At 51.3% G+C, this 13,849-nt stretch overlaps 1 pseudogene; it reads left to right on the top strand.

Annotated features, from left to right (window-relative positions):
- The first annotated feature begins 206 nt into the window (after positions 1-206).
- LOC123066299 (L-type lectin-domain containing receptor kinase IX.1-like) lies at positions 207-2,350 on the top strand (annotated as a pseudogene).
- The last annotated feature ends 11,499 nt before the right edge of the window (positions 2,351-13,849 follow it).

Raw genomic sequence — 13,849 nt, forward strand, 5'->3', positions numbered from 1 at the left:
CTCAGAAAAAAAGGAAGGCTAACCGCGCATTGGAGTGTCCTCCTACGACTCGTTCTAAAATCTTGGAGCTTTGCTTATCTTGCATGTTTTGCCGGTGTTCTAGTTCACATGGTGTCTCTCAGAGTATAAATAAATTGGCATTCATCTGCAATTCAAGCAATGCAGCAGTGCTGATTCCACCAAATTTCAGTGCCAGCCGTCTAGCCATGGCTCCTTGGCGCCTCCACCCGGTCCTGCTCCTGGCCGTGGCGGCCGCACTTTGTGCTGCGTCTGCTGATCCTGACTACACACCGTATGATTCGGCGTCTGTCTGCTCACTGAGCGACAACTACACCGACGGCAGCCAGTACCAGATCAACCTCGACCTGCTTCTTCACGACCTTCACGACGGCGCGATTGCGAATGACGGCTTCTTCGAGGCCAGCCACGGCAATTATCCCGACCAGGTATTCGGGCAAGCAATGTGCTACGTCGACTCTGAGTGGACAATGTGCCAGCTCTGCTTGCAGGCGGCACCGTCCTACATGATGACCAAAGCGTGCTCGCACAGCCGGGATGCCGGCATCATGTACGACAGCTGCTACCTACGCTACGGACGCTCGAGATTTTCCGGCTACCCCAACATGTGCCTCTATGGTTCCAACATAGTTACTGAGAGCGACGGCGACAACAACACAAACGAGACGAGGTGGAGGCTGGTAAGCCAGCTCATGTCGGAGGCCGCCGGGTCCCCAAGGCGGTTCGCCAATGGGAGCCAGACATACGTGGACTCGCACGGCAACTCGCAGGTGTTGTACGGCCTGGTGCAGTGCTCCAGAGACTTGTCGCCCAGAGAGTGCACAACCTGTCTTAATACATCGCGCACGTGAAAATGAATCGAAACACCTCCCAAGCTAGCTACATGAGGTATGGCTGCTACATCATCACCACACCCGCTTCAATCGACATCCGGTCTCCAGGTCGACCTCCAAATGTGCTGCTGAATCTCAAGTTTCAGCCTTGGTAACGGTACTGCTGAATCTTAATTTTCCATTTTGTGCATTGATCAGGAACTGACTTGCCTCCGCGCCCCCCAAACCGCCGGCTTAATTTGTCGGTGTGTGCCGCCATTGCCGGTTCCGTCCTACTGCTGATCTGCATCAGCATCTCAGTGCGGCTCTTTTCGTGCCGCCTAGAGAGAAGGGCTCCCTCGAAAGAACACGATGAGGCCATGGAAAACGAATTCAGGAAAGGGACCGGACCCCGGCAGTTCCGCTACAGCGAGCTGGCAACTGCCACCGACAACTTCTCCGACGACAAAAAACTCGGGGAAGGCGGGTTTGGCTCGGTGTACAGAGGATTCCTCAAAGACTTGATAATTGAGGTGGCTATCAAGAGGGTCTCCAAGGGCTCCAAGCAGGGGAGGAAAGAGTACGCCTCTGAGGTGAGGGTAATAAGCCGGCTTCGGCACCGCAATCTTGTGCAGATCGTTGGATGGTGCCACACCGGCGGTGAGCTCCTACTGGTCTATGAGCTGATGCCCAACAGCAGCCTGGACGTTCACCTTCACGCCACAGACAATGTTCTATGGTGGACAGTCAGGTCAGGTGCCCCCTTGACCTTAATAAACGTCTTATATTAAGTACAGAGAGAGTATTTCTTAATAATTTGTTCGGAATCAGATCACCGGCGAGTTTTACAGTCTGATGATCGTATCTAATGGTTTTACTTCAGGCATAAGATAGTGCTGGGGATAGGCTCTGCGCTTCTGTACCTACATCAGGACTGGAAGGAGTGCGTTCTGCACAGGGACATCAAGACGAGCAATGTGATGTTGGACGCGTCATTCAACGCCAAGCTTGGCGACTTCGGCCTCGCCAGGCTCGTCGACCATGACAAAGGGTCGCACACCACAGAGCTTGCTGGCACATTGGGGTACATGGACCCGGAGTGCACGGTCACAGGGAGAGCCAGCACCGAGTCGGACGTCTACAGCTTCGGCGTCGTGCTGCTCGAGATCGCGTGCGGACGGCGGCCCACCGCTGCTCGGCCGGACGGCACGCTGATCCACCTGGCGCAGCGGGTGTCGGAGCTGTACGGCCAAGGGAGGATCCTCGAAGCGGCCGACGCGCGGCTGGATGGGAACTTTGATCCCCAGGAGGTGGAGCGCGTGCTGGTCGTCGGCCTCTGGTGCACGTGCCATGACCGGAACCTACGGCCATCCATACGGCAGGCCATCAACGTGCTGCGGTTGGAGGCGCCGCTCCCAGAGAGGTTGCCGCCGGTTGGTCATCCGGCCGGCCCTCTTCCCATGCCAGACTCCGATACGGGTCACAGCTCCTGCACCAGCACCGCTCAGCAGCTAATCTAATGGTATTGTGGTGTGGGCTTGATTGCAACGCCCGCTAGCTTTAGTTTCGACGGTTAGCATCTGTCTTTTCTGTTGTACAACATCCCCGTGGCACTATATTATTATAGTCAAATTGTACTTCCTTTGTTCCCAATTACTCCCTCCGTCACGAAACGGAGAAATAGATGAAAATGAATGTATCTAGAACTAAAATATGTCTAGATACATATATTTCTCCGATAAGTATTTCCGGACAGAGGAATTACTTTTCTTAATTTATCTAGATACGAATGTATGTAAATACATTTCGGTGTTAAATACATTTGTATCTATGAAAATCTAAGATAACTAGATAAGTATTTTGGGACGCATGTAATATAATTTTTCTATGCAGAGATCAACTTTGATATACTGCCATAGTGTAAAAGTAAATCTATTTTGAGTTTTTTGACTAACTCTGACCCTCAACAGTTTTTTTGAACTCCTTACCCTTAACAGTTAAAACAGGGGCAGCACAGTGGTAGTCATAGTTTCATATCCTATTTGGGAAGATTTGGCTCATTTTAAATTTGAATTGATAGGTATAGCTTTTCTGACTAGCGACCCCCTGTCCTTCTCCTTTTTGTTAGATTGTCCATTAAACATGGTCAAAACAGTTTTGGCTCCACCACTACTGAAATTCTGGGCTACGCCGGGTGTAATGCTCTTCGCCGAGTGTCACTCTCGGCAAATCCACCTTCACGACAAACTGCAATCTTTGTTGTCACTGCCTCACGGCAAAGAGGCACCGCACGGCAAACCCTGCAGACGCCAAGAGTAGCCACGTCGCATGCCCGTCCGCAACAGACGGCTCCGTCAGTTACTGCGTACTTTGCCGAGTGTCACTCTCGCAAAGCACATGCAACTTCCTATTTTTTTTGTGTGTGTTCTTTCTAACTAACATGTGGTCCCACTGGTCACATTTATCAGTAAAAAAAATGACGATATCTTTGCCGAGAGGTGCTCTCGGCAATCCTTCATGGGAGCTGACAGTTTACATAGCTTTGCCGAGAGGTGCTCTCGGCAATCCTTCATGGGAGCTGACAGTTTACATAGCTTTGCCGAGAGCTAGGCTCGGCAATGCTCTCCTTCTTTTCCGAGAGCTTCTCTCGAAAAAGTTGTGGCACAACAGTAGTGTCCCAGACGACCATGTTTCCGAGAGTTGCTCTCGGTAGTCTACCTTTTTCCGAGTGTTGCTCTCGGAAATCTTTCCCATCCATTCTGCTGTCAAGCTATTTCTTTTCTAATCCCTACAGATAAAAACCACTACCGTGCAATTTGATCTAGTCCACACATATATAGGCATAATTTGATCATATATAGGCATAATTTGATCTAGTCCGCATATATATGCATAATTAGGGATAGTCCACATATTATCACACACAAGTCGAATGTATTATCCTAGTAGACGTCACACACAAGTCGCAAATTCATACATATTATCACTACTTGCAAAACACGTGCACGTCACAATAGAAGTACACTTGTTCATGTATAGATCATCTTGAGGAGGAGAGGCCATCGGGTTAACGTTTCGGAGGAGGAGGAGGGGCATCACTTGTACTGCTTCTAGATTGCATAAGAACCTATAAGTATAGAGTCACGTGAGGGTGGTTCGTCCCTATGTAATGAATCTTCTACTCTAGTTTAGATAATGTTCTACCTGTAGTTGATCCTCAAGCATCTTCAACCTATTGTTAGTGTCTGCCCATTCCTTTTCTCTGGACTCCTCCTCAGCCTTCCGCCTTTGCTCCTCTTCAACAACCATTAAATCCTGTAACATGGCATTAGGCTCATATAGGTTGGAACGGTGCTATTTCGAGGCATGGACATAAATAAAAGGTTAGGATGCTAACCTTGAGACGCGCTATCTCACGTGATGCGGCGGTTGGGCGACTCCGTATGGACGGAGTTGAGCTGGTGCTCGACGCGCGTATCTCGTGCAGCTTGTGGTGCCCGGGGGTGGCGATCGCCCCGTTGCAAAGGAGGTGGCGGCCATGGCCCTTCCCCTGGCCAGCAATGATGAGAAGCTCAGGGTCAAGGGGCTTGGACGTAGGTTCGGCTTCCTGCCCGTGCACCTCCTGGAAGACCTCTTTGAAGGTCCCCCACTTCTCCTCTGCCAACTTGCTACAGAACTCGGCGCCATCCTTCCCCTTGTGGCCTTCTTTCCAGGCTTCCAGGATGTGGACCGGTCGACCAACCTTCGCCTCCTGCAAAATTAACCATCAAGTTGAATGAACCAAGATGCACCGTGCGAAAAAGTTAACATCTTAATCCACATACCATGTGTTGCTTGAGAGCGGTTAGGTTCCGGCTCCCCTGGACATGAGCCGGGCCTGTCATTTTGGCTCGTTCGTTTCCCTTCTCCACATGCTGTGCCTGCCATGCTGGGTCACACCACATGTCAACCAGGGCCTCCCAACAATCGTCCTTCATCCAGGGTTCCTTCACCTAGTCAGACAAAATCGAATAATTGAGGAACAAGAGGGATGAATCAAAGTACTAGCTACCGATGTAGTCACTTACCACTGACAGGTATTCTTCTCGCGACAAGTTGGTCTGGCAAGAAGTCTTCCTTGTCATCTTCTCTCCCTTCTCATCGAGCAGCCGACACTGCATCACGGCTTTGTACCGCAGCATGTGCTTGGTGTCAGAGAGTATCTTTCGGGCAGATTTCACGATGCCTTTGATCACCTTCTGCTGCTCACCATCCACGCAAGCAAATGTTTGCTACAAGAAAGCATATGGCATCTTCTCACCATCCACGCAAGCAAGGATTTGCATATGAAAAAATGCAGTGGTCGGAGCTAAGATACTTACAAAAAAGCATTGATGACCCGAGTGGCCATGGTGACATCGTGCTCATCCTTGTTGTGTAGGTAATGCTCCCAGGTTAAACCTGGCGACGACGGATCGTCATCACCCGGCTTGGACAATCTAGGGAAGTGCTTCCTCAAGAGGGAGCCGATGACGTGGTTCGGCGGGCGTACCCCCTTAGGTTGTGTCTGGATAAATTCCCACTGACTGCATGATATAAAAGACAAGCATATGTGAGTGTCAAAGTTGTGGCATCCAAAATATGATGCAAATGAAATGCTTGCTTACCCCTCTCCTGTCGGGCAAATGACAGGACGGTTGCTGGCAGCAGTTGGTTCCGGGACCTTCCCCGGACCACGCACGAATTTCTTCCTCTTGGAAATGTTGCTCAAGGTAGACCCCGAGCCGTCCGAGGCCTCCATGTTGCCCGACTCGGTGGAGAGCGGATCTAAGTCCACTCCGACATTGCCATCCGATGATGACGATGCCTCGGTTGTGGCCTGATGGGAGGCAGACGACTCGGTCCTACCAATCAGGACTCTCCGGTACTTATTACGAGTGCTCTCATCAGAATCTGAAAAACAAAATATATATGGTTACTCTCAGTTCCAAAGAAAAATCTTCCTAATCTAAGTGTCATATCATATATGGCAAAAAATAACACAAATAGCTCAATCAAGTCTTAGATATATAGTTCCATTTACTAATGCCATAGCACTGACAAGGATTTTTTTTGAAACGAAAGGGGTTGCCCCCCAGCCCCAACTTTTTATTAAAAAAGCAAAGGCAACCAAAGATCAGAGTTCACCACTGACAAGGAAATAAGCACAAGTATATAGTTTCATTGATCTACTCTAGTATTTATCTAAAAAAAGCACAAGCACTAGTATTGATCCTTTGAGCACTCATTCAGTTTAACTAAAACTAAACCAGTCAAACATAGGAGTCAAAACCAAAGCATTCTACTCTAGGCATTACTCCAAACTTCCAAACTTCCATACTACTCTAGGCATTACTAAACAAGGCCATCTTCATCCTACATTTATGCAAAATATCCTACTCTAGGCATAGAATGTGATACTCACCTGAGGGCATCTCCAGCTGCCGCGCTACCGGAGAAGCTCTGCTGCGGCGGCCATCCTTGGGCCGCATCGAAGAACCGTCGCGCCAGCTGCCGGCCATGAAGCTTGGGGGCGGTGGCCACAATTGGGGGAGGTGGAGAAGGGGGTGGCGGTGGCCGCAGTAGGGAGTGGTGGAGGAGGGGTGGCGGCCACAGTTGGTGGCGGTGGAGGGCGGTGGAGGAGGGGATGGTGGTGCAGGAGGGGGTGGCGGCGGCCGCAGGGGGTGGCGGTGGAGGAGGGGTGGCCGCAGTTGGTGGCGGTGGAGTGCGGTGGAGGAGGGGATGGCGGTGGAGGAGGGGGTGGCGATGGAGGAGGGGGCGGCAGCGGCCGCAGTTGGGGGCGGTGGAGGAGGGTGTCAGTGTCAAAACCGGCGGATCTCGGGTAGGGGGTCCCGAACTGTGCGTCTAAGGCTAATGGTAACAGGAGGCCGGGGACACGATGTTTTACCCAGGTTCGGGCCCTCTTGATGGAGGTAATACCCTAGTTCCTGCTTGATTGATCTTGATGATATGAGTATTACAAGAGTTGATCTACCACGAGATCACAGAGGCTAAACCCTAGAAGCTAGCCTATGGTATGATTATTGTTGTTGTGTCCTACGGACTAAACCCTCCGGTTTATATAGACACCGGAGGGGGCTAGGGTTACACAAAGTCGGTTTACAGAGGAGGAGATCTACATCCGTATCGCCAAGCTTTCCTTCCACGCCAAGGAGAGTCCCATCCGGACACGGGACGAAGTCTTATATCTTGTATCTTCATAGTCCAATAGTTCGGCCAAAGTATATAGTCCAGCTGTCCGGATACACCCTTATCCAGGACTCCCTCAGTAGCCCCTGATCCATGCTTAAATGATGATGAGTCCGGTGCGTAGATTGTCTTCGGCATTTCGAGGCGGGTTCCATGTCCGAATACTCCAAGATAAGTTCCGAACACAAGGATCGTGTCCGGCTCTGCAAAATAAATTCCATATACCACCGTAGAGAGAATAATAATCCACGAATCTAATCTGCTGACAACTCTTCGAAAAGTGACATCACGCCATGGTCCGATTTTTATTCGAACCGTTTTTCACAACCTGCTTCCGCACATATTGCGAGGCGTTTCCTTTGGCACGTCCTGTGAAAGCAGAGATCGTGTCCCCTTATCACGGGATCTCCATCAATACGGGTATGGGTGACCCAACCAGCACCATTAATCGAGGTGCTTGAAAAAATAAGAGATTCTGAGAGGCGAGTGGGGAGGCGCACATTCTAGATCGCCTTTATAAAGGGGTAGAAATCCCTGTTTTCACCCACGCCTTCGTCCTCCTTTGCTCATCCGTTCTCGCACCTCGAGCTCCAGCGCCCAAGTTCTCACCCTCTCCGTAGGATCGCATCATGTCCGGAGTGGGAGGCAAGTGGATGGCCTCCTCTGTCACAGAGGAGAACATCACCAAGCTTCTGGAGGCCGGATACCTAGCCGAGGATATCGCGCACAGGCTTCGAACAGAGGGACAGATTACCCCCACTCCAAAGTCTCGGGAGAGAGTAGTATTTCTCCCTCATTTCATCCGCGGACTAGTATTTCCACTCCACCCGTTTGTCCGCGGGCTCATGTACTACTACAGGCTAGACTTTCACGATGTGGCCCCGAATTTCGTCCTCAACATCTCGGCGTTCATCGTTGTGTGCGAGGCCTTCCTCCGCATCAAGCCTCACCTCGGCTTGTGGTTGAAGATCTTCTGCGTGAAGCCGAAGATCGTGAGTGGTCAACAGGCGGAGTGCGGAGGCGCCATGGTCGGCAAGATGCCCAATGTCACATGGCTTGACGGCGCCTTCGTGGAGACCGTAAAGGGGTGGCAATCAGGGTGGTTCTACATCACCGAGCCACGCGACACAAACTGGGTAGCGGCCCCCAAATTCAGATCCGGAATCCCCACGCGGCTCACTTCTTGGGAGAAGAAGGGCCTGGCCTGGGGCGAACCCATGGAGCTGGCCGGACTCGAGACCTGCATCAGAGGTATGAGGGACAAGAAGATCAAGCTTGTCAATGTGGTCCAGGTCATGCTCATTCACCGGATTCTCCCGTGTCAAAGACGGGCTTTTGATATGTGGGAGTTCGACCCGGCCAAACACCAGATGCTGCTAGAGCTCTTCGGCACAACGCATAAAGAAATCTGGAAGGTGTTGTTCAAGACCGGCGAAGTTCCTCCTCCCCTTTTCGAGGACCGGGGGCTCAGCGCAAGCCGCCTCGCCAGTCTGGTAAGTCCTCTGGTTATTACAAGATGTTTTCCTTCCTGGTACATTCATGGGAGGATTCTTAGGTCACTATGCTGACCGAACAGGAGTGGGTGGAGAAGGCAGAGCGGATTAACTGTCCGGCTCCATTGCCTGAGGACCCAGTGAGCGCACTCCTAGCAGAGATGCTGGTTCCGGCGCCTTACAAGGTGCCGGAGAAAAAGGCCGAGAAGAAGTCCGCAGGGACCCGGAAGGGTCTTCGGCGCGAAGCCGCACCAGACGCCTCGCCAGAAGATGATGAGGCGCACTCCTCCCATGAAGGGGAGGAGAGGAAGAAGAAGAAGACTGCCTCAACTGAGGGGCCGAAGGGTCCAAGAAGGTGGCCGCGGGGGCCAGAAAAGGTCCTCGGCGCAAGGCTGTGATAGAGTCATCATCTGAAGACGACGAGGAAGATTCTCCCCCCGAAGACGGGGGATAACATGAAGAAATGCCTCCTTCCCGCGCTAGGGAGGAGAAGAAAAGGAAGGCCGCCCGTCAGGGGAGGCCGGGACACCGAAGAAGGGAAAAGCATCCCTTCCCAATCACTCCACTACCGCCGCTTTCAGCGATGAAGGAGTGGCTGCCCAGGGGCAAGCCCCGGGCGAGGTTGTAAGTATCCGCATTCCATAATACTTTCCGTGTGACTTTGACCTCATGGTTTGTAATGACGCCGAACACGTTTATGCAGTCCGCCCGGGTCCTATCTCGAGGAGTCCTCTTCAGAGGAGTCTCTAAACGAGTCAGAGATGAATTCGCTCCCGACGGCAACCTCCCCACGACCTGTGGATGACACCGAGGTGTTGTCCCGGAGGATGCCAAAGCAGGAGGAGATGGTTCCGGAGATGCCCCAAGGCTAAATCTCGGGCGCCGAACACATGGGGGATGAGAACGCCATGGATTATGCTGACGGGAGCCACAGCAAGTCTGGCTCCCAACTGGCTACTACACCGGAGCCTACAAAGGTTCCGGATTCCGTTAAGCAGACCCTCATGAAGGAGGGCGAGCCGGCCATGCCGATGACCTCCGCCCAGCCGGAGGCATCAGATAATTTGTTGGAAGTGCTTCGAGGCGCTTCCATCGAGGATGAACACCGTACACTTATGGGTCCGGTGATTGAGAAGGTTCGGTCCGCCAAGGGCGGATTGACCAAAGCCTGCACCAGCCTGCTAATAGGCTTTGAGGTAAAGAAAGTGTGAGAAAATATCACCCCATAGATAGTAGACCCTCATACTTTGGTTGGTGTTCGGAAAGAAAAACCAAACGGAGGGTCAACTAAAAAACCGCAGGAAGCTAATGGTATTTTTCTGAATGAATCAAACAGGCTCTGCTGCTGACCACGCTGCACACACGGCCGAAGTTGCCTGACTCAAGCGCGAACTGGGGTAGGCCGAAGAAGAGCTCGGCCTCGTGAAGAAGCAGCTCGAGGCGAACAAAGGTCAGAGACACCCCGTCCATATGTCGTATAGAGGATAAAAAGTTGGCGATGCTAATAAAAAGCGTAATGGATTTTGATAGGGACCGCGACCGAAGTGGCGGCCCTGAAGGAAGCGTTGTCCGCGGCCGAAGCCAAGGCGGATACGGAGCGCACCGAGCGAGAGAAGCAAGATGCTCGGGTGGGAGAGGTACAACAGGAGCCCCAGGAGCTCGTCAAGAAGTTCGGCTCCCTGGATCATGACTACAAGACGCAAGCATCTGAGCTTGCAAAGGCCCTCCAGAGCGCGACCGACTCCAAAGCCGAAGCCCAAAAGGCCCTCCAGGAAATCCAGGCGGCCAAGAAGATAGCGGAGGGTAAGGCATTCTTTATGCAAAGCAAGCATGTGGAGGAGTCATTTCTTTTACTTACATGAATCCGGAGCTCTCCAGGGGCATTTGCAGATCTGCCACACAGCATTTCGGATGCCGCTGAGTTCTATCGTGCTGAAGAGGGGAGCTCTACGGAGAAGCTGTTCTGGTCCCAATATACTGGGGCCGAACACCCGATGCCTCTGAGTGACCAACTGAAGGAGCTGGTCGAACTCCACAATGCGGCCGAACAGGCCATGAGGGACCTCATAGTCCTGATGTGGCCTGGCAAGCCACTGCCCGACAGCTACTTTGGCCTGGTGAAGCGGATGGTGCATGCCTGTCCACGGCTAGAAGTTATCAAGCAATCCTTATGTATTGAGGGTGCCCGACGGGCCTTTGCCCGCGCGAAGATGCATTGGGGCAAACTGGATGCTGAGCAGCTCGTGAGTGATGGACCCCCGAAGGGCAAGGAGCATCGCTACCCCGGAATGTATTATAGTGGCGTTATGAAAGGTGCTCAGCTTGTGGCAAATGAATGTCCTAAGAACATTATTTTCGAGTAAATGTACTCATGTCATCTGTGTAATATGAGGACGAGTTTGATTGCGGTATATAATGCTTTGTTTGATTTAAAATATTACCTTCCCTGCGGCCGTTTATCAAAATCTGAAAGTAGGCCAGTCGTCGGCTTCCGCCCCCTTGTAACTAGTACTGGGGTGTTCGTGGAAAACCTAAACACTCTTTATCCAAATTCTTGGTCCTTTAAGGAGGTGTTTAGCGCAGTGAACCAGGCAATCGGACTATTCGGCTTTATAACTCTCACTTGGCCATAGAAGTCTATAATTTTAAATTTCGGCGAAGCCCCTAGTATTCGGAAAGCCGAATTGGGCGTTATACACGCCTAAATCGGGCAAGGCCGATTCCTCGCCTTAAGCGGAAAAAATCTTTAGGGATTTTACTACCTCGCGAATAGCGACCAGCTCTCGCCGCATCATGACGGTCACTTTTCGGCTTTCTCTACTGAGGTGCTCGTCCGGAAGAACCGGGACACAATCGCAGTAGTTCTCCCTGCGCTACCTTAGCCGATATAACGGAACGTAAGGTACCAAAACAAGGGAGCCGGGCTAACCCAACTATTGACCCAAGACATGATTCGGAGCTGATGCATATAATGCTATAAGTTCGGGGTGCCGCACTATTGAAAGTGTTCGGACTTTTATTGCCATTTTATGGTGCTTGAGAAGAAGCCCCTGGCAAACTAACCGTACCAAAGTGTACGGATGCAAATATTGTATAAATATTCAACGGAAAATATGAGGATAGTAATAAGAAGCTGACGCTATGTACTACTTCCAAATTTTTTGGACAATACGGCAAAACGTAGGTGTACAATTGATGCATTAAGCAGAAAAATAGGACTATTTGACATATCCTATCCAAGGGCAGGCTACACGCGGGTATGTAAGAACTGGTATAACGATCATTGAAGAGGACCGCCTGAGTATTCCCCTGACATGGAGGCCGGATTGCTAGTCGAGCTCCTGGCATGCCTGACGGTCCTGTTGCGGGGTACTTCGGACTCGCTTGACGGTGTTCGGGGATGTCGTTGCTGAATTGGCTGTTTGTCGGAGGAGGCTGCATTGTACTTCTGCCGCGAGGGCCGCAGTATGATCTTCCGTACGGAGGGAGCGGTCTATGTTTCCATTGACTGTTATGACCCCGCGAGGTCCTGGCATCTTGAGCTTGAGGTATGCATAGTGCGGTACCGCATTGAAACGAGCGAACGTAGTTTGTCCGAGTAGTGCATGATAGCCACTACGTAAAGGGACGATATCGAAGATTAACTCCTCGCTTCGGAAGTTATCCGGAGATCCGAAGACCACTTCCAGTGTCATTGAGCCCGTGCAGCGGGCCTCTACCCCTGGAAATACACCTTTGAAGGTGGTTTTGGTGGGTTATTGAGCCCGTGACGGATCGATGCCCATTTTGTGCATTGTGTCCTGATAAAGTAGGTTCAGGCTGCTGCCACCGTCCATGAGGACTTGTGTGAGGTGGAATCCGTTGATGATTGTGTCAAGGACCAATGCGGCTGAGCCGCCGTGATGGATGCTGGTCGGATGTTCCCTACGATCAAAGGTGATCGGGCAGGATGACCATGGTTTGAAATTTGGGGCAACGGGCTCCATCGCATAGACATCCCTAAGTGCACGCTTTCACTCCCGTTTGGGGATGTGAGTGGCATAGACCATGTTCACCGTTTTGACCTGGGGGGGGGGAATTTCTTCTGTCCTCTAGTGTTCGGACACTGGGGCTCCTCGTCATCATCGGTGTGCAGCCCCTTGTCCTTGTTCTCGGCATTTATCTTGCCGGCCTGTTTGAACACCCAGCAATCTCTGTTAGTGTGATTGGCTGGTTTATCGGGGTGCCATGAATCTGGCACGAGCGGTCGAGTATGTGGACCAGACTGGACGATCCCGGGTTGTTTCTTTTGAACGGCTTCTTCCGCTGACCGGATTTGGAGTTGCTGAATCTGGCATTGACTGTCGTATCCTCCGCATTGTGGCCGTTGTTTCGACGCTTGTGTCTGTTGCGCCGTGGCTTTCCGTTACTGTCACGGGTATCTGAGCTGCCAGGGTTTCCTAGAATGGTGTTGCTGCGAGCTAGCCAACTGTCCTCACTCGCGCAAAAGCGGGTCATTAGTGTTGTGAGTGCTGCCATGGTCTTCGGTTTTTCTTGGACGAGGTGTCGGGCAAGCCACTCGTCACGGATATTATGCTTAAAGGCCGCTAGGGCCTCGGCGTCCGGACAATCGACAATTTGGTTCTTTTTAGTTAGGAACCGAGTCCAGAATTTCCTAGCTGACTCTCCGGGCTATTGGGTAATGTGACTTAAGTCATCAGCATCTGGTGGTCGCACATAGGTGCCTTGGAAGTTATCGAGGAATGCGTCCTCAAGGTTTTACCAACTGCCAATAGAGTTTGCTGGCAGGCTATTCAGCCAGTGTCTGGCCGGCCCTTTAAGCTTGAGTGGGAGGTACTTGATGGCATGTAGGTCATCACCGCGGGCCATGTGAATGTGGAGAAGAAAATCCTCGATCCATGATGTCTACTACACAACCTTCTTCTTGTAGATGTTGTTGGGCCTGCAAGTGCACATGTTTGTAGGACAATAGCAAATTTCCCTCAAGTGGATGACCTAAGGTTTATCAATCCGTAAGAGGCGTAGGATGAAGATGGTCTCTCTCAAACAACCCTGCAACCAAATAACAAAGAGTCTCTTGTGTCCCCAACACACCCAATACAATGGTAAATTGTATAGGTGCACTAGTTCGGCGAAGAGATGGTGATACAAGTGCAAAATAGATAGTAGAAATAAGTATTTGTAATCTGAAATTATAAAAACAGCAAGGTAACTAATGGCAAAAGTGAGTGTAAACGGTATTGCAATGATAGGAAACAAGGCCTAGGGTTCATACTTTCACTAGTGCAAGTTCTCTCA

Source organism: Triticum aestivum, chromosome 3B, assembly GCF_018294505.1.
Source record: "Triticum aestivum cultivar Chinese Spring chromosome 3B, IWGSC CS RefSeq v2.1, whole genome shotgun sequence".
Lineage (NCBI taxonomy): Eukaryota > Viridiplantae > Streptophyta > Magnoliopsida > Poales > Poaceae > Triticum > Triticum aestivum.